The sequence below is a fragment of the Lissotriton helveticus genome, chromosome 6, assembly GCF_964261635.1.
Source record: "Lissotriton helveticus chromosome 6, aLisHel1.1, whole genome shotgun sequence".
In the NCBI taxonomy this organism is placed as follows: domain Eukaryota; kingdom Metazoa; phylum Chordata; class Amphibia; order Caudata; family Salamandridae; genus Lissotriton; species Lissotriton helveticus.
The window spans coordinates 1,175,498,371-1,175,511,987 of record NC_136067.1 but is presented as its reverse complement, the minus strand read 5'-3'; the positions used below and the strand labels follow the sequence as shown (position 1 = coordinate 1,175,511,987).

The following is a 13,617-nucleotide window of genomic DNA, read 5'->3' as shown; positions in this document are numbered from 1 at the left end:
GTGCAAACTTCATGTCAGGATATCTGACTGCAATGTGGAAGGAATGTGGTGTTAACTACAAGTTCACCACACCCTATCATCCACAGTGCAATGGGCTTGTTGAGAGATTCAACAGGACCCTCAAAGGGATGATTCATGGACTACCTGAAAAGCTCAGGCGTAGATGGGATGTCCTGATACCCTGCCTCTTGTTTGCTTACAGAGAGGTCCCACAGAAGGGAGTTGGCTACAGCCCTTTTGAGCTTCTGTATGGGCATCCTGTAAGAGGACCCCTGTGTTTGGTGAAGGAAGGATGGGAGAGACCTCTCAGAAAGCCTGCAACCAACATAGTGGACTATGTACTTGGTCTCCGCTCCAGGATGGCTGAATACATGGAGAAGGCAACTAAAAACCTAGAGGCCAGCCAAGAACTCCAAAAAGCTTGGCATGACCAGAAGGCTGTCCTGACTGTGTACCAGCCTGGACAGAAGGTGTGGGTACTGGAGCCAGTGGCCCCAGCAGCCCTCAAAGACAAATGGTCTGGGCCCCACACCATCATTGAGCAAAAGGGAGAGGTCACCTACCTGGTGGACCTTGGAACCCCCAGGAGCCCCCTCAGGGTGCTCCATGTGAACAGGCTCAAGGCATATGTCGACAGGAAGGACATGAGCTTGCTCATGGCCACAGATGAGGGACAGGAGGAAGAGAGTGACCCTCTTCCAGACCTGCTCACTCAGAATCCTGATGATGGATCAGTAGATGGTGTTGTCTTTTGTGGCAGCCTCTCTGAACATCAGCAACAGGATTGCAGACAAGTTCTGCAATCCTTCAGACATATGTTCTCTCTGACACCCAGTCAAACTGATTGGTGCACCCATGAAGTGGACACTGGAGACAGTCTGCCTGTCAAAAGTAAAATCTACAGACAGCCTGATCATGTCAGAGACTGCATCAAGACAGAAGTGCAGAAAATGTTGGAGCTGGGAGTCATTGAGCCCTCAGATAGCCCTTGGGCTAGCCCAGTAGTTCTAGTGCCAAAGCCTCACACCCAGGGTGGTAAGAGAGAGATGAGGTTTTGCGTAGACTACAGAGGCCTCAATGCAGTCACTAAGACTGATGCCCACCCAATACCAAGGGCAGATGAACTTATAGATAGATTGGCTTCTGCCAACTACTTAAGCACATTTGACCTGACAGCTGGGTATTGGCAAATCAGGTTAGCTGAGGAAGCCAGGCCCAAGACAGCATTTTCTACCCCTGGTGGGCATTATCAGTTTGTGGTAATGCCCTTTGGTTTGAAAAATGCACCTGCCACCTTCCAAAGGCTGGTGAATCAAGTTCTCACTGGGATGGATGACTTCTGTGCAGCATATCTGGATGATATTGCTGTCTTTAGCTCCACCTGGGAGGATCACCTGGTCCACCTGAGGAAAGTGTTAGAGGCCCTGCAAAAGGCAGGCCTCACTATCAAGGCCACTAAGTGCCAGATAGGGCAGACACAGGTTGTATACCTGGGCCACCTTGTAGGTGGAGGCCAGGTTCAGCCATTGGAGAGTAAGATACAGGCCATCAAGGACTGGGCTCCTCCAATCACCCAGACTCAGGTTCGAGCTTTCTTGGGCCTGACTGGGTACTATAGGAAATTTGTCAGAAATTATGGGTCCATAGTGACCCCCCTTAATGACCTGACAAGTAAGAAGATGCCAAAGAAAGTTCAGTGGACAGCAAGCATTCAATGACCTAAAGCAGGCCATGTGCACAGCACCTATCCTAAAGAGTCCAGACTTCTCCAAACCATTCATTGTCCAAACAGATGCTTCTGAGTTGGGTGTGGGAGCTGTTCTATCTCAGCTGAATTTTGATGGCAACGACCAGCCAATTGCTTTCATTAGCAGAAGGCTGACCCCCAGAGAGAAAAATTGGTCAGCTATTGAGAGGGAGGCCTTTGCTGTGGTATGGGCCCTGAAGAAGTTGAGGTCCTACTTGTTTGGAACTCACTTCACAGTTCAGACCGACCATAAGCCCCTCTTATGGCTAAGTCAGATGAAGGGTGAAAACCCCAAACTACTTAGGTGGTTCATTTCCCTACAGGGGATGGATTTTACAGTGGAGCACAGACCTGGTACTGATCATGGCAATGCTGATGGGCTCTCCAGGTATTTCCACTTAGAGCAAGAAGACTCACCTGGTCAAGGTTAGTTTATTGTCCCAAAGTTTGGGGGGGTCATGTAGGAGAGTAGGGTCTGCAATCCTATGATCACCCAGATTTTTGCTTTTTGCTTCACTGGTTTACGACTTTCCCTGGCTGTGGGCCTGCTAATCAGACCCACAGCCTAGCTGTTCTCTCTATTCCAAATTGTACCCAGGTACTGAATTGGCACTGGGCCCTTCCCAAGTCCCTGTACCCAGGGCTGAGGTGTACCCAGAAGTCTCCCAGGGGCTGCAGCATGTATTATTCCACCCCTGGGCTGACTAACTAAATCAGACACAACTGGCTGCTTGACAGCTGGGGCAAAGTGGTGTAATCACCCTTTGCTTTAGATATAGTATTCCTATATCTAAACCTAAATGGACACACAGATCTCCTATCAGTCACTCCTATGGCAGGCCTTAACAATCCTGAAGGCAGAGTGCTTGGAATCGTGTGAGATAGTGCTCTGGCATGAGCTGAGCCTGTCTGCGGCTTTCGGGATCCATCCCTTAGCCGTTTCCATGATATCGCATACCATATACTCTTAAGTGCATTATAATCCTCGCGGTTATATGCCAACTCTGGTATCGCTTTATCAAAACATGTCGAGTAAGGTGTCATACGAATTGGAATACTAACCCCTCGCCAATTCTGGCGACGGGGTTAGCATTCCACCCTTCTAGAGGGACACGACATGTATGTAACCTGTAACCCCGGTTAAAGTCAGACATAGCCTTAGCTCCACAAAATGGATGCTGCCACCGAGACACAAGTCTGCCCTCCTGCTGCTGGGAGTCCTCCCAGAGCAGGAGGCAAGGACAAAGGGTTTCCTGTCAGGGGCGGTGCCAGCACCGTCCCAGACAGGATTTTGTGTATCCTAGGTAGGCAGGGCTTTAGAGGAAGGTGACTGCAAGTGGCACCCCGGTGCTCACTGTGCATAGGCCGGCTGAAACCAGTTCCAGGGGCACTCCAGCCCCTGGCCTGGGGAAAGCCCGCCAAAGGAGTGGGGTGTAACCACCCCCCTCCTAGTCCCACCCATAGGGCAGGACTTAGTCGCGTGCCAGCCCCTTTTTGCAGGATAAAGGTAGGAACTGGCCCCCTTCCAAATCAGATCATCTTTGAATCCTGAAACTACTTTCCACGAAAGGAACTCAAGACTTCTTCCCAAGATTCTCCCTTGTGACTAAGGAGTAGTCACCCTGCAGCAGCAGGCACCAACCAAGCATCGCGGTTTGTTGCCAGTCTCTCCTTCGGATCAAGACTGCTCCAGTACGACGAGAACCGGCTTCCCTGGCACCTCTGACCTCAACCTACATCATCAGCCCAGCTGTGATCCGTGGGTGTGACGAGACCTCGAGGGACCGGCCATCTTCAGAACTGCACGACGCTTGTCCAGCACGACTCCCGAGTGACCCTCGACTGAGTGCTTTGGGGAAAGAGAAGCCCCGACCCTGAGCAGCTCCAGCACCGAAGTTCAGCCCCCCTGCATCCACGAGATCTGCGTGGGGCCCTTCTGCTCTTTGCTGCCAACCGCGTTGTCCAGGTCGCTTGCCCGTTTGGCTAGTGACCCCTTCACGACGCTCCACGACGACAAACACTGCTGGTCTGGTTGCTCCAGACTAGCCCTTGCTCCCCTCCAAAAGAGGAGCACCCTGGACCCTCCTGGTCCCCTCAAGACGCCATTTTAGGTCCACCGCGTGGGCCTTGCATTTGCCAAGACTTGTTGCCCAATCCTGGGTCCAGCGACGTCGACAGCAAGAACCTTCGTGGGACAGCTCGCACCTCCATCCTGGTCGCCGACAACGCCTCCTGGTCCGAGAGACTGCAGAGCCCAGCAGCGCCCACTCACCTGGCTGAGGTGACTTCGTCCGGTGCCATCCTGGTGCCCACTCAAATCACTGGCTAGTGATTCAGAACTTGGTCCCCTCTGCTTACAGGTTTCTTCTTCCCTGATCCAGGCTTGGATCACCAAGTCTTTTGTGCCCTTCCTAAACTTCAACAAAGATGAACCAAAGAAAGGCAAGGTGTTCCAAAGTTTTGCTGCAACGACAGAGAAGTAACAACCATCCATCCATCCATCCTTGCTGTCCTTGAGGCTGGAATCTGTGCCAAATTCGCTGATCTAAGAGTTTTACCAGGGACTTGCCAGTTAAAAGTTGGCTCAGAGCTGCACATGCTGCAATAAGATGATTAAACTCAATCCAGTTTTAGGCGCGAGTTTTACTGCACAGTTGTCAAACAGACCTATCGCTTACAATACGTAGAGTCGGCTTTGGGTCCGCCCCTTTCAACAACAAGCTTTCTTACACCAGACTCTTTCAGCCACTCCCTTGAGAGTTTGTCAACTGAAATGTGGTTTAGCCCAGTGGAGTAGTCATCTGTCCCCAGATGCTATTGGCTACATCTTTCAATCCCCACTGCAGGGCTTGCATTGAACTACAAGAAGGACTACTTTACAATACCCCTTTCTCTCTCCACTTCTACTGGCTCCCCCGTTTGTTTCTCACTCTAATGTGCTACAATGTTTTCTTTAGCACATTAAACCCATACCTATTAACTATTAAAATGCTTGTTCTTTATAGAAACTAATGCATGGAGTTAAGAGCATTAGAGATGTGGTCTCATTTATTTTGTCACAGCAGTGGTTGAGCTAAGGCACTTTGAACCCTAAATAAGACGTACTTACTTTGTTGTTTAACAGAAACAAAAAGAAAGCATTGGAGGAGATGGCAAATGTGACATTACATGAAGTGATGGGAGTTTTGTCAGAAATGTTAATCCAGCAATTAAAGTATCCCTCAGACACAATGGGCAAAAACAGAGCAGAAAATGTGTTTTTGAAAGTGTCTAGATCTCCGAATTGCCACACAGGGTCAAACTCGACCCTCATCATTTCAACCAGACATTAAACCAAACTGAAACGAATTGTTCTCCTCTGATGCCAATGTTACATTGGTTTAAATGATCAAATATACAACGAACTGGAATCAAACACATGATTGTTTTAAACAAGTTATTTCACCATATCAAATTTATTAGAGAGAGGACTAAAAACATTAGCTGGTTCTCTCTCTATCTGACATTAATGCTGTGAGAACAAACTTTGTTCTACAACAATAAACAAAGAAGCATTGGTAAATGCATTATGTTTCGCCAATGGGATTAATAATGTTTTTTTTGTGTGCCAAGCACAAGAACCAATGAAAAGCAAGGGCCTTTTAAAATGTATATTAAATACAATAGATTTCACAAACACTGCACAAGCTCTGCACAGGTGAAACCTAAAATCAGGGATGACCTAACACGCAGCAGTGCAATCACTTTGGCATTCTAAGATGTCACTGTGTGTCCTGACAAACAGGCTTGTTATAATCTTACAACACATTTGTTAGCATAATTTACATGATGGATCTTTTGTTTGGTTTTTGGGGCCAAGGTGGACTATTGACTCAGCTTCTCATATGAATTGGTGGCTTGCTGACCTCTGAGTGAGTGCAACTTGTGGACCTTGCTGTCACAGCTATGACAAACAAGACTGAAAAGAGGAGGACACTGCTGATCACACCTAGAAGGGGGGCACCTACCGCATCTACCAGACACTAGTCAATTACACCCCGACCATGCTAGAACGACTATGAAATCAAAGGGAAGAGTGGGTGGGCACACTGGAAGAGGAAGACTAGCCCAACACTCTTATGGCCCCCAGGACGGTCACCACTTCGGCTCCGTATGGTTCAGCTATACTATTTGCATGCAGCCTACCTGACCCTGTCACGCCTTCACCGGGCATGTTTTTACCAGACCCCCACCTGCACCAGGTGCGGCCATGAACCCGCTGATTACTTCCATATGGCATGGGCGTGCCCCCGTCTGACACAGTTTGGGGGGGGGGGGGTACATTGAGGAAGAACTCACAGAAATATTGGGATTGGAAGTCCCTCACAATCCACAACACGCACTCCTAGGTATTACAGATGGGCCCAGAAACGAAAAACTGTTCCTTACTACGGCAATGGTTGTGGCCAGGAGGGACATATCTGCTTCTTCGAAATGCCCTGATCCCCCGAGCATCGGGCGCTGTCGGAACGGGGTTGACTGGTGTGATGCACAAGAGAAAACCATGTATGAGGCACGCGGTTGTCCTAAAAAGTACCGAAGGGTTTGGGGAAGTGGTTGGGGGGAATGGTATAGACATGCAGGGAATGTCCAAGTGCATGTTACCTTGCAGCCTTCTGGCTCCATACTGTGAGAAAGTCGAACCGTTGAGTATGCTCCTGTATTTTCTTGGTATCGTGATGATTGGCTGTTATCTTTTGTCAAATCAATAAAAATGTGTTTATCAAAAAAAAAAAAGAAACCATACTAAATTTAAAGGATCATACCAGTGATGCCAATGGACATGACTAAGTGTTGTATAGTGTAGGGATTAATGATCAGCTCTCAGGGACACGACATTGCAAGTAAAAAAGAGTGGATTGATAAGATAGCAAGGAAACTACCTGCACTCCATCTCAAAGAAATCAAGGTATCCACAACAATGCTTTCTTGCATATAACAAAATCCAGAAGTCATAATAAGACACTGTATAAAAACATGCCAAATGTCAACAATACATAAAAGGACTTAGGCTGCCCTGCCACCCAGGTCCAGAATTCTTCTCAAGTACTCAGTTACAGCAAGTACCAAAGATACTGTGCAATTTTCTGGTCTATACAAGGTAAAATTGGCATACACAATCATAAAATTCCATTGTCTAAAACTGGGTTACTTATTACATTTAAAAATTTCTAACTTTAGATTGGTTGCAGATCGAAAGGTGCTGTTTACACTCAAATGTATAGCCATTCAAAATCCTTTTTAAGGGTGAAGTCAGCAGGTCAGCTGGGCATTTTTAGGGAGGCCTCTGAAACGTATGTCCCTGTAGCTCACACAGGAGGTCAGCAAACTGACCCTTGACATCCCTATTATTAGCCTAGGATGAAGGCAAGCAGGTCCAATCTTCCTTCTTAGACAACAAGGCAGTCCTCTGGCAGCAGGGCAGTATTTCTGTAACTTCCACAGGTCCAGGAGTGTTTGAAACAGTGGCTCTGTGGGTCCAATATTTATACCTGGTGCCAGCCTTTATATGGAAAAAGGAAAAATTGATGGACAGAATGTAGAACAATGTCATACATTCACCCAGTACAGAGATCTGGGCCTAAATACATTGTTTTTTTTGCTCACCATGCCATTCTAGTTTGGACCCGGCCAAATGCAAATCAGTCTTGACCCTGCGCCCAATGGGAAAATTACAGCCCAAACTGCCAAGCCACGTCCTCCCTGGACCAGAAACAAGCATCCTAGGACCAGTTTCGGGGTTTCATCCCTCATCAGCCAGATTAGCTTGACTTCAGTGGCATGGCTCACTGTGCCACTGAATTCAAGCTATCCTGGCTGATGAGGGGTGAAACCCCGAAAATGGTCCTAGGATGCTTGTTTCCGGTCCAGGGAGGATGTGGCTTGGCAGTTCAGGCTGGACTGTTCCCATGAGGCACAGGGTCAAGACGGATTTGCATATGGCCAGGTCTAAACTGGGGTGGCATAGTGAGCAAAAGAATGATGGATTTAACCCAGATCTTTTGACTGGGGGTGAATATTTTGATTTGTTGTGCATTCTGTCCATCAATTGTGCGTCTTTAGCCTTTGTATGGGGGCACTCCCAGTCCTACCACACATCTGGTTCTGAAACGTTGTTCTACCTCCCCTGTCAAGTCTCCAAACATCTGGGGATGACAGAAGACAGGGCAGGCCTGGAGTCATGTTTTGTTGTGCAGGAGGCAAAGCCCTTTGGAGTTAAGTGGGGCTGGATTAAAGCCCCTCCTAGTCATTCTATCAGAATTGCCCATCTTTTCTGTACCCAAGCCTCCTTTTGCGTCACTGTCTGGAAGGAATACAGAAACCCCCACAGCAGAGCCATTCACAATCATGTGACACTGGCAGACGGCACAAATGGCTGGGAGAAAAAAATGCCAACCCTCTAAAAGTAATCATACAAAACAATATTCCTTGAGGAATTATTTAGATCAAAAAAGTATTTCCTTATTCAATATTGGTCCACAGTGTGAATCCGAATAATCAATCGTTCAAGATATAAACAACAGTCATGGGTGTGTTATGAATAAAAATGTATTCTTTTACTTCATTAATGTATAGTTTGAATTAAACGTGTGATCATCAACACTGTATACAAGCAGTATTCACATTCCATTAATCACACTACTGGCACCTCCACATAATCCCAACATCTATTTCGGTTGCTTATATAAAGAGATAGGTGGAATTCCAGTCACTCCTCTTAACGCAAATAGTGTGAACATCATTAATAATCCCAGCTATATGAACCTTAAATTATTAACATCCGAAGGATATAGCAAGAAAAAACAAAATTAATATTAATGACATTTGAGGTTAGAAAGGATGTGGTGTCGACGTTTTGGTCTTCGGTGGCCAATCTGGTCCGTGAGACCATCTTTGGGACTCAGCGTTGTTAAGCGAATCATTACTATGACAACCGGCATAAACAGACTAATCAATACATCCGTTGACACTCAACATCACCCGCGTACAACAAAACAAACACTGGTGTCAACACTCCAGTGATAACTAGCCAAACTATCAAAATTACAAAGATTACAAAAAGAACTAAACCACAAGAATTGTTCCATGAAACCTGCCGTCAAACGTGCTCTGAAGAAACAGATCATATCACCCCAAATGCAGACATCTCAAGTGTGAACAACTCAAGTGAACAGAACCTTTCAAACAATGAAACCTGGTGGCTTAAGTGCTCTAAAGAAACCTATCATGTCACCCCAAGTGCAGACACCTCAAGTGTAAACAGCCTTTCAACCAATCATTAACCGTCAATAGAACATACCTTGCTCTTTAAGCATCAATTCCAAGTAACCAACTTAAGTCTGAGTATTACTGTGGAAATAAAATCCACATTTAAGCTTATTACTACAGACTTACTACAGAAAATAAAAACAGTTAAGGGCACATGCAAGGGCTATGTTCGCTCCTTTCCACGACACCACTTACAAATATGGGACCTTATCCACACTCTTAAGCCTGAGGTAAGCTTCCTCACTGAAACATGGCTAAAACCGCATACTACCCCTTCTATTACATTGGGGATCCCTGCTGGATATAAAATCTTACGGCAGGACCGTCCGGAAAAAGTTGGGGGTGGTATTGCTATTATACACAAAGAACATCTTAAAGTCATTGTTCTAGAACAGATTACCCAGCCTACTATGGAAGTCATGATATTTTCAATTGTACTGGGACCTAAGGAGTGTTGGAAGGGAGCCTTAGTTTACCGCCCCCCTGGACCTAATGCTGGTTTTACCTTAGCATTAGTGGAATTACTGGCCCAACACATGAAGGTTGGAGAAAAGTTTATCTTATTGGGAGACTTCAACTTTCATGTGGACAAAGTGGACCATCCAGAGACGAAAACCCTAATATCTGACCTGGCCTTATTGGGTCTCGAGTTACAGAATAGCGGGCCTACCCACAGGGGTGGCCATACACTGGACCTAATATTCACCAATTGCACTTCGGTATACTGTCATCATCTTAAAGCAGTTACTTGGTCAGATCACAGTATGCTAGATTTTACTCTTAAAGGTATAAATAAACTAAACAAGCCCTCTAGTATACTGACTGTTAAACGTCGGCCTTGGTATAAAATCACGGTAGAAACAGTAAAGGAAGTCTGGATTGAGCCCGTAATACTGGACTCCGATAAGATTGGATCAGCTGTGTCTAAATTTGATTCCATCTTATCTGACATGGTGAACCATTTGGCCCCTTTAAGAACAGTTAAACAACCGTCTGTGGCCAAGAGGGATATATGGTATACTGAATCCTTAAAATTGGAAAAGCAAAGATGTAGGAGGCTGGAAAAACTCTGGAGGAAAACTCACACCAGTGAAAATAAGATCAATTATCAAAAAGCAATGTCTGCCTATTACAAAAACATTAAGCAGGCAAGGAAGAATAGCATTAATGCACAGTTAGAGGGGGCTGGTAATTCCTCCAGAGAGTTGTATAAAATCTTAGACACTTTCACTAAACCAACTGTATGTGAAAGTCCAGACGAATTCTCACAACTCTTGTGTAATAACATCTCCCAATTTTTTGAGGACAAAATTGAGATAATTTATAAAAAAATTATCACTGCCCAATACCCCAGTGATTCGGAGTATTCCAGTATAAATCATTCCCCTGTTACATCTAGAGGTGTTCTTCTCACCCTCCCTGAGATTAGCTATAGTGAAACCCAAACACTAATTAATAATATGAAAACAGGATCCCCTCTTGACTTGATACCAGCTAAAATTATTGCCACCTTGAATAAAATTGTTTGCCCCACAATTCAAAAGATTCTAAATCTTTCTTTTAAAGAAGGCCAGCTCCCTCGGCAGTGGAAGGAGGCAGTTGTGAACCCAATACGGAAGAACACGGCCGTACCATGGACAGAACTCTCCAACCTCCGTCCCATCTCTCTGTTACCTTTTTTAGGTAAATTGGCCGAGAAGCATGTAAACATCCATGTTTCCAGGTTCATAGAGGCGACAGGGGGCCTGGACCCATCACAATCTGGGTTCAGGCCCAACTACAGCACAGAGTCAGCGCTCCTCTCCGTGACTGATAACATCAAGATGTCACAGGATAGAGGAGGATCGATGATTCTGGTGCTGCTAGACCTGTCGGCGGCTTTTGATACTGTGTCTCATGAGATTCTTCTCGGCCGATTGCAGAGAGTGGGTATTGGAGGATTGGCACTGTCCTGGTTGGAGAGCTTTCTCTCCGGCCGCTCACAATCTGTTAGCATGGGACCCTATCGTTCCACCTCGAGGGTACTCACTAAGGGGGTGCCACAGGGCTCATGTCTAAGCCCCACATTATTTAATGTGTATGTGGCCCCCCTTGCAGCGATTGTGAGAAGGTTTGGGTTCACACCAGTGTCATATGCTGATGACACACAGCTGCTTTTTCCTTTTAACTCTCTGACGCCCGATGTGAAGAACAAATTTGCCGAGGGCATGAGAGCGGTGTCCCACTGGATGGCTACCAACTGCCTCCAGTGTAATGTCGGGAAGACGGAGGTAATGCTATTTGGGAAAGCTAGCATGCTCTGGTCTCCCGACTGGTGGCCTTTAGATCTTGGCCCCGTCCCATGCCCAAAGCCAATTGTTAAGAACTTGGGGGTAAAACTAGATCAGACTTTGAGTTTGAAGGAACATGCTAACTTTGTTACAGGAGCCTGTTTTAGAACAATTGGCCAGTTAAGGCGAATCTTCCCCATGCTGCCTGACAATCATAAGAAGACCCTTGTACAGGCACTGGTGATAAGTCGCCTAGACTACTGCAACGGCCTCCTCATATCAGCAAACGAGGAGGCGTTAAATCGTTTGCAGGTGGTCCAAAATACGGCAGCCAGATTAATTCTGAATGCTCCCGCAAGGACCCCGTCCAAACCTTTGTTAAGTCATCTTCATTGGTTGCCCATACGACAACGTGTCACATTTAAAATCTGTTGCTTAGTGCACAAATGTCTCTATGGGCAAGGCCCCAAATATCTGGCACAAAAATTTCAGATATATAAACCTGAACGTTTATTACGTTCGAGCAACCAACGCCTACTGGAAACTCCCAATGTAAAAAAAGTCAGACAAGGTGGACGTGCCCTATCATTTATTGGCCCTACCATGTGGAATAAACTTCCTTCTGACCTAAGACACAATGACAACCACCTGTGTTTTAGGAAGACCCTAAAAACTCTCCTGTTTCAGATGGCATAATTCTTCATGTGGCTTCCACAGAGACAACATACTTTAGAACTTTTGCGAGCAAAGCGCGGAGATACCTTCTGGTCGATTCCTGCGCGATACAAGCAATTAAATAAATAAATAAATAAATATCGTCTTACCAGATAGCAACTGAATTTGAATCATCTCCTCGAAAATTACAACCCAAAAACATTAGTCCTCAACTAGAATGGGTAATGACACAAATAAAGTCAGCAAATAAATAATCAACCAACAGGTATACTTACTCGCATTCCGAAAAGACGGGCCGACTGAAATGTCTGATCAAGGCAGGATATACAATTCATGCACGCCAACTCAAACATCTTGGTCATGTAATTGACACGGTAACACGTCACAACTTAATATGAACTTCTGCGTTAGAAACACGGAGCCTAAATCACATGGGAAGTCAGGCTCAAAACGAAGGCCATCTTGGAGTAACTGCTCCAGTGTAACGGTAAACCGTCATAAGCCTACATTCAGTCTTTCACCAGTACTGAGATATCGGTGTCAAACCTAAATGACATCAAATAAGTACCCCATAAACCGATCTAATTGTGGCCATGACATGCAGAGTATTACAACTCTCTTAGTACTGCATCGTATACACCATGATTCAAACCAACAGTGGCCATCTTAAAATATAAGTCACATTAAAACGGAGCATCCATCCATCCTGCTGGCAATATTCAAAAATCGATGGCAGACTGAAATAAATATACACAGCTACCCTGCCTGATGGTATAGTGTAATATAAATGCAACTGAAATTTCTTAAAGCACAGCTACTGAAAAGGGCATCCATCTTCTAATCGGGAACGGAGCTAAGCAATCAACATTAATCGATCTGCTCATTAAAAGATCGATGTACAAAGAGGACTCATAAGCTATCCGGGATGCTCTGATTCTGGCATGTTACTATCAAGAAATCACTCAACTAACCCCTAAAAAAAAACAATCAAACAATTTTATCTTTCATAGCCAGCATCTGATTAAACCAAACAATCAACATATTAAGCAAGTAACTTAAACTAAGACGTTGCATCTCCCAATGAGTATAAATATAGCAGAGTGTATGTAGGAGCAAGATCAAATATGGACTCCATCTACACAAAAAATCAATATAAAAATCCACATATAGGGAACATTAAATAGTGACCAATGTCTGCTATTCCACAAATTGGTTAAGACCTTTTTCTACAGTTTGAGCTAGCCAAATCAACCTGTTTTCTCTCATTGTAAGCAGGCGATCTATAACATGTCTGCGTTTCGAGCATTTAACCAATTCAAAAAACTCTAAGAGTGGCATTTTTAGAATTGTAACTTCAAATCTGACTTCATCCTTGAAAAAGAATTTGAGTGGCTATTCATTTGAGTGTAAACAGCACATCTCTATCTACAACCAATCTAAAGTTAGTACTTTTTAAATGTAATAAAGTAACCCAGTTTTAGTCAATGGAATGTTAGGATTGTGTATGCCAATTTTACCTTGTTTCCATCAAATTTACTGAAAGAACTGTTCATTATCAACTGTCAGGATACATGGAAGATAACTCTTTTCGATCCTTAATCTTCAGGGTATAGACCA

The 13,617-nt window shown here is 45.1% G+C and overlaps 1 protein-coding gene across 20 annotated transcripts in view; it reads right to left on the bottom strand.

Moving 5' to 3' along the window:
• The window catches only part of EPB41L2 (erythrocyte membrane protein band 4.1 like 2), a 1,174,544-nt gene that overhangs the window by 225,344 nt on the left and 935,583 nt on the right, over positions 1–13,617 (bottom strand). The gene's annotated exons all lie outside the window — the stretch shown is intronic.